The 25,662-nt window shown below is 53.1% G+C and overlaps 1 long non-coding RNA gene across 4 annotated transcripts in view; it reads left to right on the forward strand.

Moving 5' to 3' along the window:
* Positions 1-25,662, forward strand: part of LOC104004850 (uncharacterized) — a 257,894-nt gene that overhangs the window by 91,451 nt on the left and 140,781 nt on the right. For 2 of the 4 annotated variants that reach the window (XR_002942478.2, XR_010149231.1), the window contains exons 1-3: positions 15,287-16,824; positions 17,998-18,085; positions 19,421-21,764. This is a non-coding gene — a long non-coding RNA (uncharacterized LOC104004850). Of the gene's footprint in view, positions 1-4,144; positions 4,303-15,286; positions 16,825-17,997; positions 18,086-19,420; positions 21,765-25,662 lie in introns of those variants that run through there. The other 2 variants (XR_008545649.1, XR_008545638.2) reach the window with 2 other exon arrangements.

Consider the following 25,662-nt stretch of genomic DNA (forward strand, 5'->3'; position numbering starts at 1 on the left):
GGAGGGAGCCTGTCTCCAGAGGCTGTGCGTGCGAGGGGCAGAGGCTGAGCTAGGGGAGTCACTGAGGGGCCTGGAGAACAGGATGATGTAATGGGGTCTGTATTTAAAAATAATTCTGCTGACCCCCGGTTGGCAGGAGACATGGCTGGACCTGAGGCAGGCCCTCCGTTCTACCTTCAGTCCGATGGGGGCCTGGGGCCCAGGGCGCCTTTTGTCCCCTGACCCTCACAGATGGCCCCAGACATGTGCCCCCCATGCAGGAGAGCAAACGGTGGGGGGTGTCGCCTGGTTATAGTGATAAACTGCCTTTAGAAAGGGGACCTGAGCCTTCACAATGGTTAGCATTCTCCCTGGTAGGGACTCTAGGGGAGGCTGCCGCCTTCACAACCCCCCTATGCTGCATAATGATGGTAATTTTGCCCTTGAGGCTGTGAAGCCCTCACACAAATGAAGCCTTACTACCGGGAAAGGCTTGGCTCTGTGGTGTGCAGGTCCCCACAGTGGCTGTTAGCAGTGATTTAGGCCGAGTGACAGGAGCAGGCTGGCTGAGTGGGGAGGGGCCGAGGTCCTCGAAAGGCACCCACTGACTTCATCATTTTGTTCTGAGAGGGCCCTGCATATCTCCAATCTCCCCCAAAACAACAAACGGGGGGGTCTGGTTCCGTGTGTTCCGCGGATCCTGAAATAACTCATTCCGCAGGATTCACGGGGCACCTGCTTGCGCTAGGAGTAAGTGGCAGGTGGGGGCAGCAGGTGGACGAGCAGCGCCGGTGGGTACCCTGATGGCTGACACAGGCGGCCTCATGTTCCTGAAAGGCTCCGCAGAGGAGCGGAGGCCTGGCCTTCCTCGCGAGGGGTGGACCGGGACGGGCGGCCAGGCATCAGGAGCAGCAAAGGAGCCGTTCCCCAACACGCAGTGACTTGATCCATCCAGGACGCATCGGGGGCGCATCTCCATGGCAGGATGGCTCTCTGCAGGGGGCAGTGGGCAGGGCCTCTGCAGAAACCCTGAGGAAGGCTTCCCCGGTGACTGGGAGCAGGAAGGGTGTCTGTGTGTGCTCTGGGGCCGGCCTCTGCTATTGACACTTGCTGTGAAGCGGGGCTCCCACAGTGTCAGTGCAGCTGGACCTGGCCTTCCAGAGCAAGAGTGCAGGCTGTCAGAGCCCGGGAGCTGCACAGGATGGGCACCTCAGGTGTTCCAGGAAGGGCAGCCACACGGGGGTGGGAAAGGCCGGGCTGGGCCAGGAGGACCCTGCCCCAAGACGCCCCTCCTGTGCTGCGCAGTCTTGGTGGCTGCAGATTCCCACTCACCTGTGATTTGGGGTGACTTCCTCACCTGTGAAGGAGGGGCTGCTGAGAGCACCGGCCTCTCCAGCCCTGTCGGCGAGGCCGCTGCCTCACGCTTCCACTTAGGAGGCTCTGGCCCAGAAATGTTATAGAGGGGAATGACACTGACATCCAATACACGATGATTGATGCATGGACCCCGCTGCCTGCCCCAGCTGCTGGAGGGAGGGAAGCTGCAGGAAGGCGCTGGGGCTGTCCAGGGTCAGGGCAGCTGCTCCACAGCAGGACCAGGGGCCTCTCACGGCGGCTGGACCATGGCCGGGGCTGCCCTAGGCAAGTAGGTAGACCAGGGATCAGCATGAGGACTGGACCCTCACAACAGGGACGGACTCTTCCATTCATTCCAGAGCTGCTGACCCCTGTGGCTCTGCAGGGCCCAGGTGTGACCGCAGCTCCCGAGGTGAGCACGACCCAGGCTCTGGCAGAGCTCCATGGCACTGGGAGGCAGAGTCGCATGTGGGCATCTGTGTCAGGTTCTCTGTGGCCTGCTTGCCTGGGGAAGCTCTGAATCACGTCTGTTGTTCCAGAACAATCACTAATCACAGCCAGCCTGCCCTTCCATCCACTCCCAAAAGCATCCCAGGCAACTGAAATGAGGGGACGGGAGCCTGGCAGTGTCCACCCAGCCTGACCCTGCAGGGCCCCACAGCCAGGGGGCCTGGGCAGTTTCCAGCAGGGAAGCAAAAAGAAAAAAAGAAGGAGGGGGGGGGGAAGGGCAGGAAGGAAGGGGGAGCCTTCAGGAAAGACCCTCAGTGCGGAGGAGGACTCTGAGTGGCCAATGGGCTTGCAGTTTCCCTTAGGTGGCAGAGGGCGTCTAGGGGAGGCCAGGCCTGCACCTGTCTCCAGGCTCAGCAACTCCCATGCTGTGGAGGGGCAGGCAGATGGTAGTTGCACAGGTGCAGAGACACCAGACCACCGACCTTTACTGACCTCCTCCACCCTGGGTGGGACAGCTTTGGGGAGTGAAAGGGCGGTGCCTGCCTTGACCAGGCCAGGAAGCCCCTGCTTGAAAGGGCTGAGCCTTGGAGGCTTCCCCGCAGTTGTCTCTCCATCCCCTCCCTTCCTGACTTCCCTTCCCCCACAGGCCCTCCCCTAGTCCTGCTCCCCCACCTCCCTCCCTGGGTCCCCTTGCCCCCAGTCCATCCCTACAGTCCTCCCTCTCCTGCTCTCCCTCCCTGGGTCCCCTTGCCCCCAGTCCATCCCTACAGTCCTCCCTCTCCTGCTCTCCCTCCCTGCCTTCCCTTCCCCCCATGCCCTCCCCAAGTCCTCCCTCCCTCCCCTCCCTCCCTGCCTTCCTTCCCCCACCCAGGCCCTCCCAACAGTCCTCCCTCCCTCCCTGACTCCCCATCACCCCCAGGCCCTCCCCTCTCCCTCCTCTCTCCTTGGCCTTGCTCAGCTCCTGGTGAGGCTGGGCACCTGGCTGCTAGTCTTCTGTGAACAGCTGGTGTCTCCCCAGCTGCCCCTGCAGTCAGTCTCTTTTCCATTTTCCCTGCCTCTTAGGATTCCTGTCAGCCTGAGCCCAGGACCACAGTGGGGAGAGAGAGAGGGGATGGGAGAGGGAGGTGGGGGACGGGGGGAGATAAAGTGTGCCGCAGGGGAGGAGACACATGGACTTGTGCTGGGCTCACAGCTTCCTAAGCAAAAAACAGCAAAGACCACTCCCAGCCTCCTCCAACCACAGGGCGGCTGTGCTGGTGGGAAAGGTGGTGTGTGTGTCTATGTGTGTGCATGTGGGGTGCATGCTTGTGGCGTGCACTCATGTGGCATGCACTCATGTGGCATGTGTGATACGGTGTGTGTAGTGTGTGGTGTCTGTGGTCTGTGTATGGTTTGTGTGTGTGTGTGATGTGCTGTGGTATGTATGGTGTATGTGTGTATGTTTGTGTGTGATTTGCTATGGTGTGGTGTGTATCATTTGTGTGTGTGGTTTGCTCCTTTGTGGTGTGTATGCTTTGTGTTTGTGCGTGTGGTGTGCTCTGCTGTAGTGTGTATGGTTTGTGTGTGTGTGTGTGCTGTGCTGTGGTGTGTATAGTTTGTGTTTGTGTGTGTGCTGTGCTGTGGTGTGTATGGTTTGTGTTTGTGTGTGTGTGCTGTGCTATGGTGTGTATGGTTTGTGTGTGTGTGTGTGTTGTGCTATGGTGTGTATGGTCTGCGTGTGTCTGTGTGCTGTGCTGTGGTGTGTATGGTTTGTGTTTGTGTGTGTGTGCTGTGCTGTGGTGTGTATAGTTTGTGTTTGTGTGTGTGCTGTGCTATGGTGTGTATGGTTTGTGTGTGTGCTGTGCTGTGGTGTGTATAGTTTGTGTTTGTGTGTGTGCTGTGCTATGGTGTGTATGGTTTGTGTGTGTGTGTTCTGTGCTATGGTGTGTATGGTTTGTGTGTGTCTGTGTGCTGTGCTGTGGTGTGTATGATTTGTGTGTGTGTGTGCTGTGCTCTGGTGTGTATGGTTTGTGTGTGTGTGTGCTGTGCTGTGGTGTGTATGGTTTGTGTGTGTGCTGTGCTGTGGTGTGTATGATGTGTGTGTGTGTATGTATATGTGGCATGCTGTGGTGTGTGTGTGTCCCAAGCTGCACAGGGTTGTCACACAGCCCGAGTGCCCTGGTCCCTGCGTTCTTTGTAATCACAGCCATGGCATCTGAGTGTGGCTGGGAGGGAGGCCACCTTCCTGCTTTCCGAGGATCTCAGCTTTGGGGTGGTATCAGGGGTGACAGATGCCCCAGGCGTCTTCTCTCCAGGAGTCAGGGTGGGGTCTCCGAGAGAACAGCACTCATTGTGATGAGTGGTTCTGCTTTCTTCCCAGGCCGCCTGCTGTGGGCAGTGAGTGGAATTTCCCAAGGCTGGCCGGCTTTAGTGTGGCTGTGCGGGAGGGCACAGCAGCAGCACCTGGGCCCACGGAGCTGCCGGAGCTGGGCCCCACTGCCCCCAGCCGCTTGCCCTGCCAGGGAAGGAAACGCCCAGGTGAGGAGGAAATGCCCATGGGCTCTGCATGCCTTAAAAGGAAACCATCTCGGAGTTAACATGGTTGAAAGGGAAGGTCTTTTTCTTTTTGGTTTTTCCCCTTCCCTTTTGATTTTTGTCAGCAGCATTGGTGTCTCCACGGCTGGGCCGGTGCTTCCTCGTGGGTGAATAATTTATGTGTAGCAGCAGCTCCGAGGTTCTAAGCTCCCAGCATGGTCCAGCTTGTTGTGCTTATTTTGGAATGAGGGCGCCCGGCGTGTGGGCTGCCCCTGAGAGTTCCTTTTGATTTGAAGTTTGTAGTTGGGGCTCGGAGGGAAACACAAGTCTCGGAACGTTTTCCCAGGGAAATGCAAATCCTCAGATTAGGAACTCTGGCCTCAGGGCTGGGAAGAGGGGCCGGCTGGATCAAATCTGCTCACGGATGTGGGAGCCGGGGGAAGTTCCTGGACCTCTCTGTCCCTCCACACTTTCACCTGTAAAATGGGCGTAATGTTATGGCCCTGGTGAGGGAGGAGGGCCACAGTGATGCCAAGCATCCAGTGGGTGGTGAGCATGGAGTAAGGGTCCGCAGGGGGCTGCAACAGCACCTTGGGAGTCCCTAAGCCTGTGGAGGGTCCCCCTTGAGATGCCCAACCACAAAGGCTGCACTGCAGGTTGTGAAATTCCTTCGGAACCCTAGGGTGTGATCACAGAGGGGGACGCACAGCAGTGCCTGTGCATCTCACATCACGATTGCATTATCTTCCTCCTCTTGCCCATGATGGTAAAAAAGAAGCCAAGCTGCCGTAGCAATGCTCCGTCCACCAAGCCCTGGCCTGTGCTGTCCTCATAGTCATCTTGCCAGCACTGCTGTGACACACGTTTTCATAGAGCAAATGTGCCAGGGTAGCTGAAGACCAACGACTTGTTGCTGAAACAGAAGGGGAGGGGAGGAGAGAAACCTCCGGAGGCGGCCTGGGAGCTGTCACCCACACCCCTGTCTGCACCCTCAGCAGGCTGGCCAAGCCTAGGGACGGACAGGAGAGGCTCAGCAGCTGGGCTCACCTTCTTGGCTTTATGGGATGGCCTGTTCTGAACTCACAGCACCTGGCTCTGCAAATGCTTTTCTGGAAGACGAGCTTGAATGTTTGGAATCATAAAATGAAATTTGCAGCCTCTGTTTATGAGATAAAGGATGCTTAACTTGGAGATGACTTCCGCTTTTAAGATCTTAATCGAGTTCACTGTTTGTGCTTTTTAATGGCTCAGAGACATCTTGAGGTATCACTTTTGATGGTTTTCCTCTGTGTCTTTCCTTGACTATTTTTCCACCTCAATTCTGCTGGTCAGTGTGAGGGCCTGAGCCTTGTGAAAGCCACTGGGGTTAGTTGTGTGGATGGGAGTGGTCAGGATGGCTATGGACAGAGAAAAAATAAGACAAAGTTCTTACCTTAGACCCTGGGGTTTTATCTGCCTTGGTTTATCACTTCATGTGAGGTTTTGAATGCCTTCTGCTCCTCTGAAATCTCCACGGTAAAGTGAGGAGAGGCTATTTCACAGATGCACTTGACTGTGATGGATTCTGTGTGGTGTTTCTGTGCTTTACCACAGGGGGAAAGGAGAAATCCAAAGGACATGCATCACGTTTTGGAGACAGCGTAAGCTAGAGGAGACTGCAATGGGGCTGTGGCCAAGGAGCCATGAGAACTGTATCCGAAGGGCATGTAGAGTAATGTGCTTCCCTGCAAGCCTGGTCCAGGCAGAGGAGGGCCTGGTGGGAGCTGAGCTCTGGCCTTCCTGTGTGCGACAAGGACAGATGTTCACAGGCACCCCCCTAGGAATCTTTGTTCCCTCTAGCCCATCACTTCCTGCTAGGTTGACTCAGGAATTGCCTGAGAGACGGAGGAGGCCTTGGAGGGAATCTGATCCCCTCCTGTGATACACAAGGAAACCGAGGGCCTGAGGGGGTGCCTGGCAGCCGCCCTGTCACACAGACCCAGATGCCCAAGAGGGCCAGACCACCGCACACTAGTCAGTCCAGGGAGAGGATAGAGTCAGCACAATTCTATTCCTCATTTTAAATTTTATGTGCTGGGTGATGTCAGGCAAATGCTCCCTGGGCCTCTGTCTCATCATCTTTAACATGGTGGAGGGAACATTTCATATTCCTACCTTTGGTGGCTTTGGCTGAGTATCATGTGAGCTGAAAACGGCAGACATGCAGCTTGGGCGGGCTGTGAAGGTCCCACAGCTGGGAGGCGTTTGCTCCCGTGTGGATTCCCATCCTCTCCCTGGCTGGGCCCATGAGATGCTCGCTCACTCTAGCCCAGATTTCCTATTCCTGGACAAGCCTGGCTCGGCACTCTGCCTCCTCCGATTCACACGCACACGTGCATGCACAAATGCAGTTGTGTGCACACATGTACTCAACACACGTACGTACCCACGCACGAGCACACAGAGACACATACTCACATGTACACACATGCCCATATATGCAGGCACATGAACAAACCCTAACCCTAACAGGTATAGGTGTGTGCACACATACGTCCACATATAATCACAAACATGTGTGCACAGACACCACATACAAACACATGTGCATGCACATACACAGGCACACACATATGTGCACCCACACCCACACACGTTCATACGCATATGCACACAGACACCACATACTCACATGTACACACGATCCCACACATGTCCACGCATAATCATATGTGCACAGATGCAACATGTGATGCACATGCAAGCACAAACACACACACACACACACACACACGAGGCGCTATCTCGGCAATGCGGAGAGCTGAGTGGGCACAGATTTCCCCTGCACGAAAAAGAGCCCAGATCATGCTGAGGATGGGGGCCGCCCTGCCACTGTCTGGCTTTGGGACCTTGAGTAAACCCTTTTACCGTTTTTAGGATCTCATGTTCAATGTGTAAAATAAAGAAATCGGGTGACATGGTGCTTGTGTGCACCAGAATTCCAGCGTTGAGCAGGAGGCAGCTCATGCGGGAATGGAGCCTGGGATCCAGCCCGTTGTTGGAGTCAGGGGAGACTGGAGTACAAGGTGTGGGCTGCTGTGGGGCTCAGGCCTCCCCAGCCCAGGCCTGAAAGGCACATTGTGGATGAATATCAAGGCCTGGGGGCCTGGCAGAGACATTTGCCAGCATCTGTGTCCTTTGGTCTAAGGCTGGCCAGGGCTGGCCCTGCAGGGAGGGAGCTGGACGAAAGACAGGCTCTCACCTCCCTTCTCTACTTCCTTCTGATGTGCCTCATTGTCCGCCCACACCCTCAGGCCCCAGCAGTCAAAGACGGGGGCCAGGGACAGACCCTCTCTGCAAAGCAGGAGCAACGATTCCGGGTGTGTCTGCCTCACAGGGCTGTGATATGCAAATGTACTTTTTGCATATATTTCCCTTGGCAAATGCGCACTGAGGGCCACTGGGGGCTGGAGATACAGAGATGGGCAAGACAAGGTCTCTGCCGCCAGAGGGTGAGAGTTAATGCGGGGAGGGGCAGACAGCCAGACAGTGGCAACACCCATGAAAAATGAGGCCAGAGGGCACAGGGTCAGCTGACGCACCCCCACCAGCAGAGGAGATGGCAGCAGACGGGAGATGCTGGCCCAACCGTGTGTGTGGAAAGAGGGAGAAGGCTGGGCCGGAAGAGAACACCACCCACGCCTGGACGGATCCGCGGCACCTTCATGTGGCTCATGGGGACAGGGACAGTCAGGCCTGCTGTCCACATGGCTGGGAGCCACCCACACAGCCCTCGCCTGGCTCTGCCTCCAGGTGACGCTGGCTATTCCTGGGAAGGGCCACCCTGCCTCCCTGGGCTGCTGCACCTGCCTCATGGACATAAAGGGCTCCACCTGCCTGACTCACTTCCAATGTGGTGTGACCTTAAATAACAGGAGAAGGAGGAGGAGAGCTTTGAAAACTGAGCCTGGTGCTTGTGTCTGTTCCCACCACCAGGCAGCTGGTGTTGTTGGCTCAAAACCTGGGCCAAGCCTAGAGCCCTGCGTGACCCTGTGCCCATCACTGTCCCTGAGCTGGAGTCCTGGCTGGTCTCTGCCCGCATTGGTCACCTGTGGGAACCCAGCAAACATCCCCTCTGGCAGCAGCAGGTTCCTGCAGCTTTATCTTGGCTCAGCAGGCCAGCCCAGGCTGCCCCCCGCGCCTTTCTCTCAGCAGCTCTGCGGTGAAGCTGCCAACTTGGATGATGTCCAGGGGCTAGGCATCCCTTGAAGAGGCCTCCCCAGCAAGCCTCAGCCTGCAGGCATCTGTGAGGGAAAAAGGGCTCAGGTAACAGAAGCCCCCTGTGTCCTTCAGAAATGGCAGCGAGCAGGGGCGTATGGGAAGGATTACGCAGTGAGGAAGGGGGAACAGACGGGGCTTTCTCCAAGAGGGGCAAAGACAGCTGTTGAAAAATTCAGAGGCTCCTGTTCAGGGCTGGGAGGAAGGAAACCTAACTACGTCCCCATCACAGTGCTTCCGATGCCTCCTCCTCTGATTCGATGCTATTTTACCTTCCCTAGTGGGCAAGAGGTGATTATAAGGGAGCCAACGTAGTGGCTGGCATTTCAGCGAGGATCCCAAGGCAACAGCACCAGAATCACAAGTCAGGACGGATCCCAGATCCCAGCAGCGCTGAGCCCATGCAGATGGAGCAGCCTTGCTAGGAGCGAGTAGTTTCCAGCTAACACGCTTCCCGTTTTGGAGACAGTTCTGGGTGTAGAAGTTGAGAGAAAACCTCCCAGGGAAGGATCCTGTCAGAGAGGAGGGCCATGGCCACCCCAGGCTGGGTCTTGCCATCTTGTCCTTTCCCTGGGGATTCTCTTGCTTTGAATTTTGCTGCCACCATCTAGAGAGGAAAAGGAGAGAAAAAAGAAAGGCAATAAGAAATGAATTTTAAAAAGGGTTGGCCTCTGGAGGTTTTTATTTTTGACTTGTACTCAAAGTGAGGATGATGGATCAAATCTTTCAAAACCTGGGCGAGTTCCTCTCCTGAGCTGTGCTGGTGCCTTATTTCTGGTGCTGGTCGTGGTAGGATCCACAGTCATCACATGGAGTGCATTCTAGTGGACAGGGACCAGCAACATTGTGTGTGTACGCACATGTGTGTGTGGGGGACAGACAGACACAGAGGCAGAGACAGGTAGAGAGAATGTCCCAGCCATGCAGCGTCCATCTCAGCGCACGGCAGGAGAGTGCATGCCTGCAGCGAGGCAGCACAGACATGGACAGGCATGGGCACGCTCGGGACCAGCTGGCTTCATCTCTGTCATGCGTCTGATAGGTGTGACTTGCATGATGCCAAGTGTGGGTCCAACGTAGAGACATCCATACCACAGCCTCTACACAAAAGGCAACTACTCCATTTGATGTCTGCTCAACGATTCCAGGAAACATTGGCTGCACTGTTGATTGCGGTGGTCTGAGGTTGATATGGTTTGGCTCTGTGTCCCCACACAAATCTCTCCTTGGATTGTAATAATCCCCTCGTGTCAGAGTGGGACCAGGTGGAGGTAATTCAATCATGGTGGTGGTTCCCCCATGCTGTTTTCGTGATAGTGAGTGAGTTCTCACGAGATCTGATGGTTTTATAAGCGTCTGGCATTTTCCCTGCTGGCTCTTATCCTCTCTCCTGCTGTCCTGTGAAGAGGTGCCTTCCTCCATGATTATAAGTTTCCTGAGGTCTCCCAGCCATGTGGAACTGTGAGTCAATTAAACCTCTTTTCTTTACAAATTACCATTCTGTGGTATTTCTTCATAGCAGTGTAGAAACACACTAACATAGAGGCGTTTTCATCTGGAAGCAGAACCAGGCCGGGTTTGACTGGCTGCTGAGCTCAGCCTCTGTCTCAGGTGGGGCTCTGCTGTCCCCCAGGCCCTGCATGTACTGGACTCCCAGAGCCTGCTGCAGGTGGAAGGAATGCGGGAATTAACTGCCCTGCTGCTTTTCCCTGGCATCCTAGAGCTCAATCTGGAAAGGTTAGGGACAGAGAGGCAGAGGATGATCTTGGCATATTTGGGGGTTTAAAATTCAGTATTTTATTTGTAGCCAAGACAAGACCTTGACAGCTATTGAGGTCCAAGAGGCTTGATTTGGGCTTCACTCCTCACACTCTGCCTTGCCTGGCCTCTTCCCTCATGCCTCTTTTTGCTCCCTGCAGGACTCTTCTGCCCTAACTTCCCCATGTCTTTGCTCTGGTCAAGGAGAGCATTTGCCTTGCCACTATTACATCTCCATGGAAGGTAAAGGCATGATGTGTCTCCTTGTAGCAGGATTGGGCCTGGATTCTCACTGTGGAATGGAAAATCTTGTCCCCTGGTGGAAGCTTTCAACCAGGTGAGCCACTATATTTGACATTGAGGATAGGGTACATCCTGAAACCCTGATGCAGAGTCTGTGGGTGAAGACCCAGTGGTCTACTTGGAAGGGCCTCTGGAAGTTTCCTGAAGAGGCGGTGGCTCTGTGCACGTTTCTCTGTGTGTCTGTGAGCATGCGGAGAGGCTCTATGCAAACGAGTGCTTGCTTTGCACTCCCCTGTGTGTACACGCGCACACTGAGCTCACACGCTGCACCTGCGGCAACGTGGACAACTCCATTTCCCATAGAGACTCTTGCCCTGAGTGTGGAAGTGTTGGTGGCCTTACTGGGTCTCTGAAGTTTCCTAAACTAACTAGAATATTCCACTGCATTTTAAGCAAAGACTAAGGGGGCAGACTAAGTGAAGACTAAGGGGGCCCCCTCCCTGCTCTAGGATCTGAGCATCTTCATTCATCTGAGGATGCATCTATATAGAGTGATTTTTTCCCCTTGGAACATAGCCCTTAAGGAGGGAATGACTCTTGGCATGCTCTCCTTAGCCTGTGATTTTAGGCAGGGTCTTAACTAGACTAACCAGGATAACAATGACCAGACTTCAGGCTTCTTGAAAAGCTCAGGGAGACATCTGCATGTCTGTCTCTTCCCACTCTTGGTGTAAAATGGCCCACTTCCCAAACCCTACCACAAGCCTTAGGGAGTGCGATGAAACATTATGTTTTTATAAATACATAAAATAACTCTCTTATTCTGATCATACTGCTATAACAAAATATCTTAGACCAGGTAATTTGTAAATAAGAAATTCATTTCTCACAATTCTGGAGGCTGGGAAGTTCAAGATCAAGGTGCTGGCAGCTTCGGTGTCCAGTGAGGCTCCTCTTTGCTTCCAAGATGACACCTTGTTGCAGTGTCTTCCCATGGCTTAAGGCACAATGGAGCAATGGCAGAATGGCTGCACATTACGCACTCACAGGGCAGAAGAGGCAAAAGGACTAGGAAGGTCTCTGAAGCATCTTTCTTAGGGCATTAGTCTCATTCTTGTCGGTGGAGCCCTCAGGGCCTACTCACCTCCCTAAGGACACACCTCTTAATACCATCAAATTGGGGTTTAAATCTCAGCATATAAGTTTTGGAGATATACGTACATTCAAACTATAGCATTCTGTCCCGAACCCTCCTAATTCATGTCCTCACATACAAAATACATTCGTTCCATCTCAACATCCTTAAAAGTTTTAATTAATTTCAGCAGCAATGCAAAAGTCTAAAGTCTCATCTGAATCAGATACTGGTGAGACTCAAAGGTGGTTTGCGTCTTGAGGCAAATTCATCATCTATGAGCTGGTGAAATGAAACGTTTTATGTGCTTTCAAAATACAGTTGTGGGGCACGTGTAGTACAGACATTTGTATTCCACAGGGCGAAAATAAGGAAGAAGAAAGGCCTTAAAGATCAGGAATCAACATCGGCTCAATGCTCTGCCCTCTGGGCTCAATGGGGCTTGGATCCCACCTTCCAGGCACCCTGGGGTGCAGGGCCCAATCCACAGTTTTGTCACACAGGAGTTGGGTGCTGAAGGCTCCCAGCAGCCCCACTCCCATGGCTTTGAGCAGCCTTACGCCCATGGCCTCACTGGGTGTTGCCCTAGTGGGGGCTCCCTGCAGCTGCCCTGTCCCGGACACCCCTCTGCCTGGGTCATGTTACTCTCTAGAACCCTCTAGAACAATCTAGGTGGAGGTAGTCATGCTCTCATAGCCTTTCTGCACAAACTACATTCCCCTCCAGCCCACCAGAGCCACACCTGGGACCGCCGAGCAGCTTGGTGTCTGAGTGCGGGGAGTAGAGCTCAGATGTGTGACAGGGCTAGGTGGCTGTGGCCTCTCCTTTGATACCATGCCACTCTTCAGGCTCTGAAACTCCTTTGAGGTCATTCTTCCGTGGTCATGGACACTAGGTTCTGGCTAATCTCCCCATTGTCTTTATGAATGGCACCTGTCTTCTGCTGAGATGGCAGATTCATGCTAATTTCCATATGAAAGGTCTCTTGGCCACACCCTTGTTCTTTCCCAAACAGGCTTTCTTGTGTTTCCCAATATGGATAGGCTGAGAATTTTCCTAATTTTTAAGCTCTGCTTCCAGGATTACCATCTCTGTCTTTAAATTGCTTCACTCTTCTCCCATCTCACTATGAGGAGTCAAGAGGAACCGGGTGCTCCTGCAGCCCTCTGCTCAGCCAAATATCCACTTCCATTGTTTGGGGGTTTCATCTTCCATAAAACACCTGACACAAACACAATGCAGCCAAGTTATTCACCATTTTATAACAAGGATGGCCTTTCCTGTGTCATCCTCATTTGTATTTCATCCTCAAACGTTCCTCATTTCCATTTGAGAGCTCACCAGAAAGGCCTTTATCATCCATATTTCTACCAACATTCTGTTCATGACCACTTAGACATTCCATAAGGCGGAGGCTCTCCCTGCAGCTCTCCTCTGTCCTTTCTGAGCCTTTACTGGAATCACCTTTAAAACCCACTTCATGGTGATTTGGTTCCCCAGCCAAGGGGAAGGGAGGTTTCTTGGACTTCTTTTTTTGAGGTCATTAACCTTACTCATGAGGGCTCTGCTTCCATGACCTAATCAACTTCCCAAATCTTCCAAATACCATCACCTTGGGGTTAGGATTTTAACATAGAAATTTAGGAGGCAGGCACAAGCTTGTAGACTGTAGCAACCACTTTTGTAGGCAAGCTGGTCTTGGGTCGGCGTCCATCTCCTCCACAACATACCCGTGCCTCCAAGTACATGCCAGTCAAAGCATTTCTTAAAAATTCACTTTATTCATTTTCTCAGGAATGAATTTGATTTACAATTGTCAGTGCCCTGTAAGCCCTCAGTGCAGTTGGGCTGCTGGAGAGGTGTGGGCTGTCAGCTGCAGTACTGTGGCCTTGGCATGTCATAATACCAATTTTCAAATGGTTTTGCTGAAGCAGACTTGTCATACCTTATGTCAAATACTGACCTCCATACATCGGAGTGGTACGTCCGGATCAAAGGGAATCCAGTTGGCATGATTTTGTTCGGTTAGGTTGTGTTCACTAAATTGCTATTTGCAAGAATTGTCTGACATCCAGAAAGCCACTGAAGGGCTTCAGGCTTTTACATTTCACAGCGTGTCATGCTAAGAACAGACGCAATTGGGATTTCAGAATCGGCAATACTGGTTTTAAGGCTGAGACAGATAGCATTCTGTATACTGTTACGTATATGATACAGACTTTTCCTGACTTCTGCGGGGGACTTCCCTCTTCCATATGCCTTCTCTGTGGGCATCTGGTGAGTCTGACTCAGATTTCAGGTAGGCGCGGCTGCACCTGCCGACTCAACACAGACTGTGTAGGCAGGCCCCAGATGACACTGTCTGTGGGAGACCCCCAGGTCTATTTCTAAGCCGTGTGCTCCATCCCAGCTTCCCACACCCGGTGGCTCCATGGCAGTTCTGGAGCAGCCACTGTCTTTCAGGGAGCCGGGAATCCAGGATGCCCGCTCTGCAGGCTGAGTGCTGTCTGCCTGGTTCACTGACTCCATACCCAGGACCCACAGCCAGCCGTGGTCGGGTGATGCCCTCCACATTCCAATACCTGGAAGCAGCAATTCCTGTGAGCACTGTGCCTTTTATGGTAAGACTTTAGGGAAATAACAGCAGAATGAGCAGAGAATGATGGCACCCCCTTCCACATGCTTTTTACTGAATGTGGACTGGAACGTGGGGGGCCCTGCTGGCCTCCATTTTGCAGGCCTCTGGTGGGAGCCTCTGAGAAGAATTGGTCAACAACAACAACAAGAAAGTATGTTTTGAAGTTGGATTCTCTTGTGCTGTGCAGCCTCCTCCTCTGGACTTAAAAATGGCCATACTGGTATCAGCCATCGGTCTGCGAAGGGCTGAAGGTCCGGGGCACCTGCTGAGTGTGGCTGCACACCAAGTCCTCTCTCAACTCGCTCTTAGGACAAATGCTGGTGCTTCTCAGGCTGGATCTGACTGGCTTCTGGCTTTCACAGAACCGGAATAAGCCAGAATGAGCCGGAATGGCCTCTAGAGATGCTCTGAGGTCGGCAGGCCAGACCATTCCTCCTGGAGCCTCTGCTTCACCGAATTCTGATGGATCCCAGCCCACTCTGCTTGGCCTGTGCCCCTCCTGGCACCGTCTGCCTGAGCCTGGGCTGGCGCTCTGTCAGCCTTTGCAACACAGCTATGAGACTTGGAAAGCTGGAGTTTGGTTTAGCAGAGAAATGCATTTGAAATCTTCCCTCTAGGCCCCCCTCTTTCTGTTCCCCCTCCTCACCTCCCTCCAGGACCAATTTATCTGCCAGTCCAGCCTCCAAGAGGAGCTGGGGCCAAGTTGGAGACCTGCCTATGCTTGTCAGCCTCTGTGGCCAGATGACAAGAGAGCAGCACACAGCTGGGAGAGGGCTGGGAAGTCCCCGTGTGCAGAGCGTGCTTAACAGGGGGCGGGCAGGTCAGAAGCTTCCCCCTGGCTACAAAGGAGGTGTGGAGGACAGGTATGCCCTGTCCCTGAGGGAGACACTAAGCCTTGGCATGTGTTTATGTGAGCATGCATGTCTGGGTGCATGAATGTGCGTTTGTGTGTGCATGTGTGTGCGCATGTGCCTGCGTGTACACATTCTGGTGTGGTAGAGAAAGAGCTCAAGGTGGCATCAGGTACTCTCGGGCTGTCTGGAGTCTGCACAGGTGTCTCTGCCTCGGCCTTGGCATGTACAGTCGGTTTGAAGCTCTGCTGCTCGCCACGGCCCAGGGGAGCTATGCCTGTCACATTGGAGTGTGCACAGCTGTAGCAGTAGCCTGGCCAGTGCCTGGCAGGAGAGGCGACCCTTGCTCTGGAGTCCTCAGCTGCTGGCAAGAGGCAGTGAGCGTATCCATCTTTCCATCTATCCATCCATCCATCCATCCATCCATCCATCCATCCTCATGATTCTCTAGCCTGACCTTCTGTGGGTCAGATCTCCAGACTGTGGGGATGCGGGAGAAGATGAATAGAAAAGGTGTGTTTTTCGCACTCAGAGGATGAAAGAGTGCCCAGGCCGGAAGGAGTGCAAAAGTCACCCAGTCCCCACACCACTGGGTGTTGCATCCTAGGACGGTTTCTGTAGTATTAGGTATCACTGTCCACACACCTTGTGGGGCAGTTGGTCCTTGTGGCCTCCCCATGATCACTGTCATCCAGTTCGGCCCTGTCTTCCCCGACCTCTTCTCTCTCTCTCTCTCTTTCTTTCTTTCCCTCTCTCTCTCTCTCAGCTCCCTGGAGTTCCATTCTTGGCCTCTTTGCACCTGCGCACAGTTCCTGGTGGTGCTGCACCCTCACAAGGGCTCCACGCCTATTTCTAGCTCCTGCCTTCTCTGCAGAGTTCCAGGCCTGTGTTTGGCTCTATCTACTTGGAAGACTCACAGGTTCTTCAAAACCAACCAACGTGAAGCCAGTTTGTCCTGACTTTTACCCCAAACCTGATGACTGCTTCATCCCCTGTCTTGAGAAGGCTCCACTGCCCACCCATTGTCTAAAGCAGATACCCAGAAGTCCTTCTTGATGACTGCCCATCACCTGCCCGGGGTCCTATCCAGCAGTGCATCCTAGTGCCCCTCCCACTGTACCCCGGCTGTAGTTCAGGATTTGCTCAGCTCTGGTCTTGCTGCTCCGAAGCCCCCACTGGCCACTCAGCCCTGCCATGAGGCCCATCATGCAGCTCCCCTTCCCTCTAACCTGCTTCAAGTCCATTCCCCAAACTGCCACAAGGCCCCTTCTCCTTGAGCCAATAGAACTCATTCTCTCCCCGGGTGAACACGCACCAGGGCTCTGCATGCCTTCTTACAACAAACTGTGTGGTGGGCGCACCAGCCTTCCCCATCTGACTCTGTGTGCTGCCCACCTGGTGGTTGTGCTGGAGGTTTTGAAGAGTCAGACTTTGGCCCCAGGTCTCCTGCCTGACAGCTGCGTAAACCTAGAGCCTTGTCTCACAGAGCCCCTCTTCCCACAGCATTAAAGTGGAGATGACAGAGTCCCTCCTGGAGAGCCAGTCTAGCCGTTTAGTGAGTCAGCAGCACAGCTCCTCCAGCACGCAGAGAACAGCGGTCCATGGAGGGAGGGCGTGAGCCTGGGGTTTTACTGAGGAAGGATGTGAGTCTGGGGTTAACTAAGAGAGGGCGTGAGCCTGGGCTTCGCTGAGGGAGGGCATGAGCCTGGGGTTCCCTGAGGGAGGGCCTGAGCCTGGGCTTCACTGAGGGAGGGCATGAGCCTGGGGTTATACTGAGGAAGAATATGAGTCTGGGGTTAACTAAGAGAGGGCATGAGCCTGGGCTTCGCTAAGGGAGGGTGTGAGCCTGGGGTTCCCTGAGGGAGGGCCTGAGCCTGGGCTTCACTGAGGGAGGGTGTGATTCTGCGGTTCACTGAGTGAGGGTGTGAGTCTGGGGTCTTACTGAGTGAGGGTGTGATCCTGGGGGTTCACTGAAGGAGGGTGTGAACCTGGGGTTATACTAAGGAAGGGTGTGAGTCTGGGCTTCACTGAGGGAGGGCGTGAGTCTGGGGTTCACTGAGGGAGGGTGTGATCCTGTGGTTCACTGAATGAGGGTGTGAGTCTGGGATTCGCTGATGGAGGGTGTGAGTCTGGGGTTCACTGAGGGAGGGCGTGAGTCTGGGGTTCACTGAGGGAGGGTGTGAGTCGGGTTCACTGAGGGAGGGTGTGAGCCTGGGGTTCACTGAGGGAGGGTATGAGTTTGGGGTTCAACGAGGGAGGGTGTGAGTCTGGGGTTCACTGAGGGAGGGTGTGAGTCTGGGATTCACTGATGAAGGATGTGACCCTGGGGTCCACTGAGTGAGGGTGTGAGTCTGGGGTTATACTGAGTGAGGTTGTGATCCTGGGGTTCACTGAGGGAGGGTGTGAGTCTGGGGTTCATTGAGGGAGGGTGTGAGCCTGGGGTTCACTAAGGGAGGGTGTGAGCCTGGGGTCCACGGAGGAAGGGTGTGATCCTGGGGTTCACTGAGTGGGGGTGTGAGCCTGGGGTTCACTGAGGGAGGGTGTGAGTCTGGGGTTCACTGAGAGAGGGTGTGAATCTTGGGTTTTACTGAGCGTGTGTGAAGCTGGGGGTTCACAGAGGGAGGGCATGAACCTGGGATTATACTGAGGGAGGGTGTGAGTCTTGGGTTATACTGAAGGAGGGTGTGAACCTGGGGTTTTACTGAGGGAAAGTGTGAGCCTGGGGTTCAATGAGGGAGGGTGTGAGTCTGGGTTTTGAACCTGGAGGTCCTCTGAGGAGGAGATGAACCTTGCTTTCCTTTTCTTTCTGCCCTCAGAGTGGGTTTTTCAGTCCCTGAAGCTGCTGCTCTGCCCACTCAGGAAGGTGAGGAAGGCAGACGACAGCGTACATCTAGCCTCTGCTCTGTGAGTGTCTGTATGTGTGTCTTGTGTGTCTGCGTGTTTGTGGGTGTGCATCGGGGCAGTGAAGGGTAGCACTGAGCAGCTGCTGGCAACTGGGCCTCACCTGCAGCCCTGCTTTTTTATTTGGGTGGCCCATTGGATCCCAACTGCCTTCTGTTTTATCCCTGGCTTTATGGGGGCCATCTTCCCAGCTGCCTCCCATTCCGTCCTTGGCTCTATGGGGCCATCTTCCCAGCTGCCTCCCATTCCATCCTTTGCTCTAAGGGGCCATCTTCCCAGCTGCCTCCTATTCCATCCTTGGCTCTAACGGGCCATCTTCCCAGCTGCCTCCCATTCCATCCTTTGCTCTAAGGGGCCATCTTCCCAGCTGCCTCCTGTTCCATCCTTGGCTCTATGGGGCCAATCTTCCCAGCTGCTTCCAGTTCCAACCTTTGCTCTATGGAACCATCTTCCCAGCTGCCTCCTGTTTTGTCCTTGGGTCTATGGGGCTGTCTTCCCAGCTGCCTCCCATTCTATCCTTGGCTCTATGGGGCCATCTTCCCAGCTGTCTCCAGTTCCATCCTTTGCTCTATGGGGCCAGATTTCCAGCTGCCTCCTGTTTTGTCCTTGGCTCTATGGGGCCATCTTCCCAGCTGCCTTGAGTTCTAACCCTGCCTCTATGGTGGCCATCTTCCTCTGTATCCCATTCCACCCTTGGCTCTATGGGGCCATCTTCCCAGCTGCTTCCAGTTCCATCCTTTGCTCTATGGAGCCATCTTCCCAGCTGCCTCCTGTTCCATCCTTGGCTCTATGGGGTCATCCTCCCAGACACCTCCAGTTTCACCGTTGGCTCTATGGGGCCATCTTTCCAGCTTCCCCCCATTCCACCCTTGCCATTGTGTCCTTATTGGGTCATTTGTCAACAGCGTCTGCTTAGCATCAAGCAGTGGTCCTGGATCCTCTCAGGTGTGGCCCTTGTGGTGATGGACATGATCAGTGCATGTGGGGAGTGGCCAGTGATCACATGGTCACATGGAGGTGCTACCCTCACTGTTCTAGGAAGGATACACGTGGGTTCTGTGGGCCATGGAGGTCGTGCCAGGCTCTGAGCCAGGGTCATGGAACTGAGAGCCACAGGACAGATTTGAGTCAATTGGTTTATCAGGAGCAGTAACAGTGACTCACAGAGGGCCCGCCTCCAAGGGCCTTGTACAAACAGCACCCCATTTCCAGGACCCACAGAGGCCCATGTGGCTGCAAGGGTGAAATGGGGTGGGCTGGGGTGGGATGGACCCTGCATGTGCCCTACCCACCCCTGCCAGACCACACATTTTTTTTTTTTTTTTTTTTGTATTTAAGAGGAAGAGGAGGAAGACCGAAGGGGGAGAGAGAAAAACAGAGGCAGAGAGGAGGAAAGAGCAGTGAAGGCTGTGACCAGATTCTCCTGAGGGACATGAACCACCTGACTGGGTTCTCTAACGTGGGCACCTGCCGCTGGCTTGTGTGTTTGGACTTCTGCTTCCGGTGGCGTCTTCTCTGGCTGGCTGGTATCTTCCGAATGCTGACTTCTGTGGACTGAGAGGTCTTGCACCCCAGTTTCCCCTTCCCAAGGAAGTGACAAGGGAGAACTGGGCTTTGCCTCTGTCTCTGAGGGCTCCGAACACCCAGGCCACCCTTAGCCATCCCTGTTGGAGCCACTGCTGCCAGGAAGAACCCCAAGCCAATTCTTGCTGCCATTCTGTCTCCCTCCCCAGGAGTGCTGGCCACAATGTCTCTACCCGTTTGGTAGCCCAGTCTCCCTTATCAATGTCCGTCTACACTAGCTGGTTTGAGGGCTTCTTCTGGATGTTCTGCCTGGGGGCGCAGCAGGCAGAAGGGAGGGCAGCTGGTGTCCAGAGCCCCCCTAGGCAGGCCAGCCTGCTGTGCCAGCACGGGTCCCCTCCAGGGCCTGTGCCCTTCTGGGCAGCCTCATTGCTCAATGGCCACCCACCTCCCCAAGGCCAAGAAAGCAACTGCCCTTCCACGGCCTGGGGTTCACTGAGTGAGGGCGTGAGCCTGGCACCCCCATCCAGTCTTCTTTTCAGTATGTCCAAAAAATTAAGTCATCTCATCATTGATATGCAATGTACATTGGTGGGGGCATCTTTTAAAACTGAAATGAGAGTAATATGATAAGGAAAGACAGACACAGGCCCAGCCCCTGCTCCCATTAGCAACTCCCATGAATGCAGCACAGCTGCAGGAGCTGGTCCGGCTGCTGCATCCTCTCCCCGCTGCAGCTGAGGGCGTTCTGAGTGAGAAATTAATTCCTCGTCGGAATTGTGTCTGAATTTAGCAGATAATAATTTTAGAGCTTTAAACTGACATTTTAAGAATGACCACTGTAATTCCTGCAAGCAACAATGGATTCCATAAATGATGGAGATTCTAAGAACAGGATTGATTTCCACAGGCCAGGGTTGTTGATGCCCTTTGGAATGGAGAGCTGTGAAGGGGAATGCCTAGGCCTCACAGAGGAGGCTCGTGACCCGGACAGGTGTGGGACTAGGGGCCATGTCTGTAGCTCCCCTGCTACGGAGCAGAATCTGCCTCTCCATAAGCGTAAGCTCTGGGGACTGACATCCACGCTGGGCCTGGCTCCTGCCTCCCGCCTCCTGCCCAGCCCCTGCCAGCCGCACATGGTGGAGACCGGCTGCCCAAAGCTCTTGTTCTCAGATGTGGGCAGAATGGGAATCTGCCATGTGCCCATGGATTAAAAAAAAGAAACCCAGGCTGCTTTTCTGTCTGTTAGAAGGAGCCTGCACTTCAAGATAGTGGGGATGTATATTTTAAAAAATTTCACGCTCATGGGCCAAAGATTTTCCCGGGGCTGTGTGCTGATTTGCAGCCTATCATGTGTGGCTTTGGGACACTGGGGAAGGTGTGGAGCAGTTTAAGTGACAAACGGGTTGGAAAAGCAAAGGACACCAGGTGAGGATGATGGAATTTACATCCTGTTGCTTCCCTGATAGTTCCTGCCAATATGGGATCCCACTACTATCTTTCTGCCCTAAAAATATGTGTATATTGAGATAGAAACTGTTGTAATGGCTGCATGCATTCAGTAGAGGAAAGGAGAGAAGAAAGAAGGAACAGATTTAGTCCTGCCCAGAATCTGCACTTCCACGGAGGACGCCAGGATATCACGGGAGAGACTGCAGCTCTGATCAAATGGGGCGAGCTCTTGGCAGGAGCCAGCATGTTCCTGTGTTCCATTTGGGAGGACAGTTTACTTTTATGATGTACTTTGAAATCAGGTGGACGTCTGTAACTCCTGGACCTTTCCCAGCCTTTCCAGCCACGGTCATCTCTGTGGAGTCAGGGGCAGGGACTTTGGGATCAGCTTCTGCCCTCGTGAAAACAGCAGAGCAGCCTGAGAGCCAGGAAGGACCTCACCTGAGTATCAGGTCACCTCATCAGGCTGAATTGTGTGGATCTAGGGATTTTAAAGAGGTGATTAAGGTAAAATGAGGTCATTAGGGTGGCCCTTGACCCAGTGTGACTGGTGTCCTCCTAAGAGGAGATTAGGACACAGCCACACAGAGGGACGACCACCTGAGGATCCCTGAGAAGATGGCATCTGGAAGGTGAGGAGAGAGGCCTCAGAAGGAATCAACTCTGCTGATACTCGATGCCAACTTCCAGCCTCTGAAACTGCGAGCAGGTAAGTTCTGATTCTTTAAGCCCCCTAGTCTGTGGTCATTGGGTATGGCAAACAGAGATGGTGAATACGGCCATTTCTATAGTTTGAATGTGTCCCCAAAAGTTCATTTGTGTTGGAAATTTGGTCCCCAATGTGAGCAGTGTTGGGAGGCGGGATCTTTGGGAGGTGATGAGGTCATGAGGATTCTGCTCTCATGAATGGATTAACCCATCCATTGATTACCGGATTACTGGATTGATGGGTTAGAGAGGGGTGGGGTTACTTATCACGAGAATGGGTTGTTAGTAAAAGCCAGGTTGCCTCTCTCTCATGAGCCCCCTGACCATATGAAGCCCTGCACCCCCTTGGGACTCTGTAGAAAGTCCCCACCAGCAGGAAGGGCCTCACCAGATGTGGCCCCTGGACGTTGGATTTCCAGCTTCCAGCACTGTAAGAAATAACTTCCTTTTCTTTACAAACTACCTGGTGTCAGATATTCCATTATACAACAGAAAACAGACTAAGATAGGCATCGGGAACCTCAAGTTCCTGACAATGGCAGTTTAAAACTGTTGGCCGTGGGTTCTTCCAGGGGTGGGGGTCTGTGGCCACTTGACTTGCATCCAGTGGGCCAATGGCCACTTCAACCAACAGAGGATGGGTAGGTGATACCAGGTGACTTTCTGAGCTGGGTCATAAAGGGCTGTGTCCTGTGCTCAGGCTCTGGGTATGGTCACATTCCACTTGAGGAACCTTCTCTCCTTGGACTCAGCTGCTGTGTTGGGAGAAGGCTGGGAACAGAGAAAGGCAACATGGACAGACATGGTCAACAGGCTCATGGAACCTCACTCTTGAGTCATCTTGGCTCAGCCACTAGATAGGAGTCAAGAAACACCAGAAAATTCCAGGTTCTGGCCATCTGAGTTCTTATGAGAGTTTTGGACATTGAGGAATAGAGTCTGACAACCACTGTTGTACCCAGTCCAAATCCTTGACCTATGGGATCCACAAGCTTAATACATTGGTGGTTGTTTCTCTCTGCTTTTTTCAGGGTGGTTTGTTATTCAGCAATGGATAATTAGAGCACTGACTCACCTTGATGGGCCTCATCATCATTCATCCAGAAATCTTTTATTGAGAAAAATAATATTTGCCATGTTGTGCAAGGAGTTGGGGTTGCAAAGCTGGGTGCTGTGATCTATAACACAAGGCAGCAGGATTGTCTGACCTGCGAGAGCCATGTGCCCTGGGATCATCTGGCCACAGTATCTCACAGAATTCCTAATGCACAGTCTGTGTGGGAGGTGATGCTGGAGTCCCCTCTCCCTCTGGGCTCCTCCCCGTGCTCTGCTCACATCACTGGGGGGTTGGCGGCAGCCTGCTGAGTCCTTTCGACCCTCAGCCCGCTCTCCAGCACTCAGACTGGCCGAAACCTGTGCGGCTGGCTCCACCCTCAGGTCTCCCCACTCCTCTCATTAGCCACCTGCCTTCTCAGCCAGTGCTCTTATTCTTGTGACTCTTGCCTGACCCTGCCTCAGCTCTGTGTCCTCCCAGACTGCTGACTGTGAGGCTTTGCCCAGCGGATTTTCCATCGCCAAATTAGAGCTTTGCTTTCCTCGCCTGACTGCTCCCTGTCACTGTCTTCTGTATCTTCCTGTTCCTGATTTTGGCTGGCTATCAAGAGAAGAAGATCTACAATCATCCCATCTCTCGTGGCACCTTACCATGTGCAACTCCCTCGTATCTAATACCTCACTTCACCTTTTCTGTTCTTCTATTTATGGGCTATGTGATGTCAGACAAGGCACTTAACTACTCTGGGCTTTGGCTCCCTTATTTAACGATAGGTATCATAATAATACCTGTCCTGTCCAATTTACAGTTTGTCTGACAGTTATTCATTTAACAAACATTCATTGGGTTCCTACTGAGTGCTGGGTGCTGTATCCAGCATTGCTAAGACAACAGCCATGAGAACAGCAAGCATGCCTGGGTTTTGCATTCTAGTGGGACGTCTTAGTCTATTTTCTGCTAAAACATAATACCACAAACTAGGCAGTTGATGAAGAAGATACATTTACTTCTTGCAGTTGAAGAGGCTGGGAAGTCCAAGGGCATGGCACTGGCATCTGGGTCATCCCATGGTGGAAGGTGGAAGGGCAGAGACTAAGAAGAGCACCAGGTGCCAGACTCACTTTGTAACAACCCACTGTCACAATAACTAACCTGACCTCACAACCCAATCACCTCCCAACAAAGTTGCATTGGGATTGAATTTGTAACACAAGAACTTTTGGGGGGCAAATTCAAGCCAGGCATGGGAGTTAGTGTAAATAAATGAATAGTGCATACTAACTGATTGAGGCCATTGTTAACAAAAATGAAAAAACAAGGGTGGGTTTGGGGAGTGGTGGCGGGGTGAACAGGCCTCTGGAGTGGCACATACAGGGAAAACCTCTGTGCAGGCAGAGACCTGGGCTGCTGAGAAGGGGCTGGACTTGGAGATCTGGGAAAAAGCATCTCAGTTGAGGGAGAAATGGAGCAAGCCTGGAGCCCTGAAGAGCCTGAGGACTTTGAGACCAGGGAGCAGGTACTGGTCACGGGGCATGGGAGACTGGCTCAGGCAGGACCAGGCAGGGTCTCTGTCCCTGGTAAAGAATGTGGGTATTATTTTGAGTGACAGGAGTGGCATACTCAGATCTGCTTTGGGATGATCCTTTCTGCTGCTGTGTGAATGCTGTAGCCAGAAATGGTGCTGGGGGTGTTATTAGGATGCTGCCATGACCCACTCAGAGATGACCGTGGCTGGACCACAGTGGGGAGAAGAGGGGGATCATCATAACCTGTTCCTGGAAGCCCTACTGGGCGTGAGGGGAGTGGAGGAATTAAGAATGGCTCCCACCACTTGATAAATGGAGAAACCCAAGGCAGTCGTGTGGTTTTTGAGGTGTGGGGGAAGTGAAGGACTCCTCTTTGTATAATGCGTGAGCTTCCTGAGATGTCTTCATGGGAATAGAAGGTTGGCCTTGGGATGTTTGCATCTGGAGCTCAGAAGAACAATACTAACCTGGAGAAACATGGGTGCCATTGCTTAGGGTGTTGTTAGAATGCATAGAGGATGAGCATAATTTGGGGAGTGGTGACAAGCACCCATGGATGCCCCACACTACTTCTCAGAGCCCTCATCCTGGGCTCCATGTCCTATGGATGCCATAACAGATGTCCACAGACTTGATGGCTTAAAATAGTCAAAATTTGTTCTTTACAGTAATGGAGGCTGAAAGTCCAAAATCAGTTTCAGGGGGCAAAATCCAGAGAACCTGCTGAGCTGTGCTCTCCCGGAAGGCTCTAGGAAAGAGACCTTCCTGCCTCTTCTAGCTTCTGGGGACTCCTGGTGTCCTTGGTGCCACATGACTCTAATCTCTCCTCTGTGGCCACATGGCCTTCCCTGGGTGTCGAATCTCTCTCTGCCCTCTTTTCTAAGGATACTCCTGATGAGATTTAGGGCCCACTCAGATAATCCACAATAATCTTTCCTTGTCTCTTCTGCAGAGACCTTTTTCACAGTTTCCAGGGCTTAGGGTCTGCTAATTCGGGACCATAGTCCAGCCCACTACATACTAAAGGTTTGGAGAGGCAGTACTTCAACATTGAAAGCTTGAACTTGGGGTAAGAGTGCAATCTTGGAATTGCATTTCTAAACAAACGGAGTTGGGCTAGGAATATTCCTAGCTGTCTGACCACAGGCCTGTTTCTTGGTTATCAGACCTTAATTTGTTTATCCACAAAGTGGGGATAATGCCACGCTCATTCTCAGGACTGTTGCTTGGGTTTGATGAGATCACATGTGCAAAGTATTTGGGACCGTGTCTGGCATATATGAAGCCCAGATAGAGGTCAGTTCCCTTTCTTCTCCTTG

The sequence above is a fragment of the Pan troglodytes genome, chromosome 12 (assembly GCF_028858775.2).
Source record: "Pan troglodytes isolate AG18354 chromosome 12, NHGRI_mPanTro3-v2.0_pri, whole genome shotgun sequence".
Classification (NCBI taxonomy): domain Eukaryota; kingdom Metazoa; phylum Chordata; class Mammalia; order Primates; family Hominidae; genus Pan; species Pan troglodytes.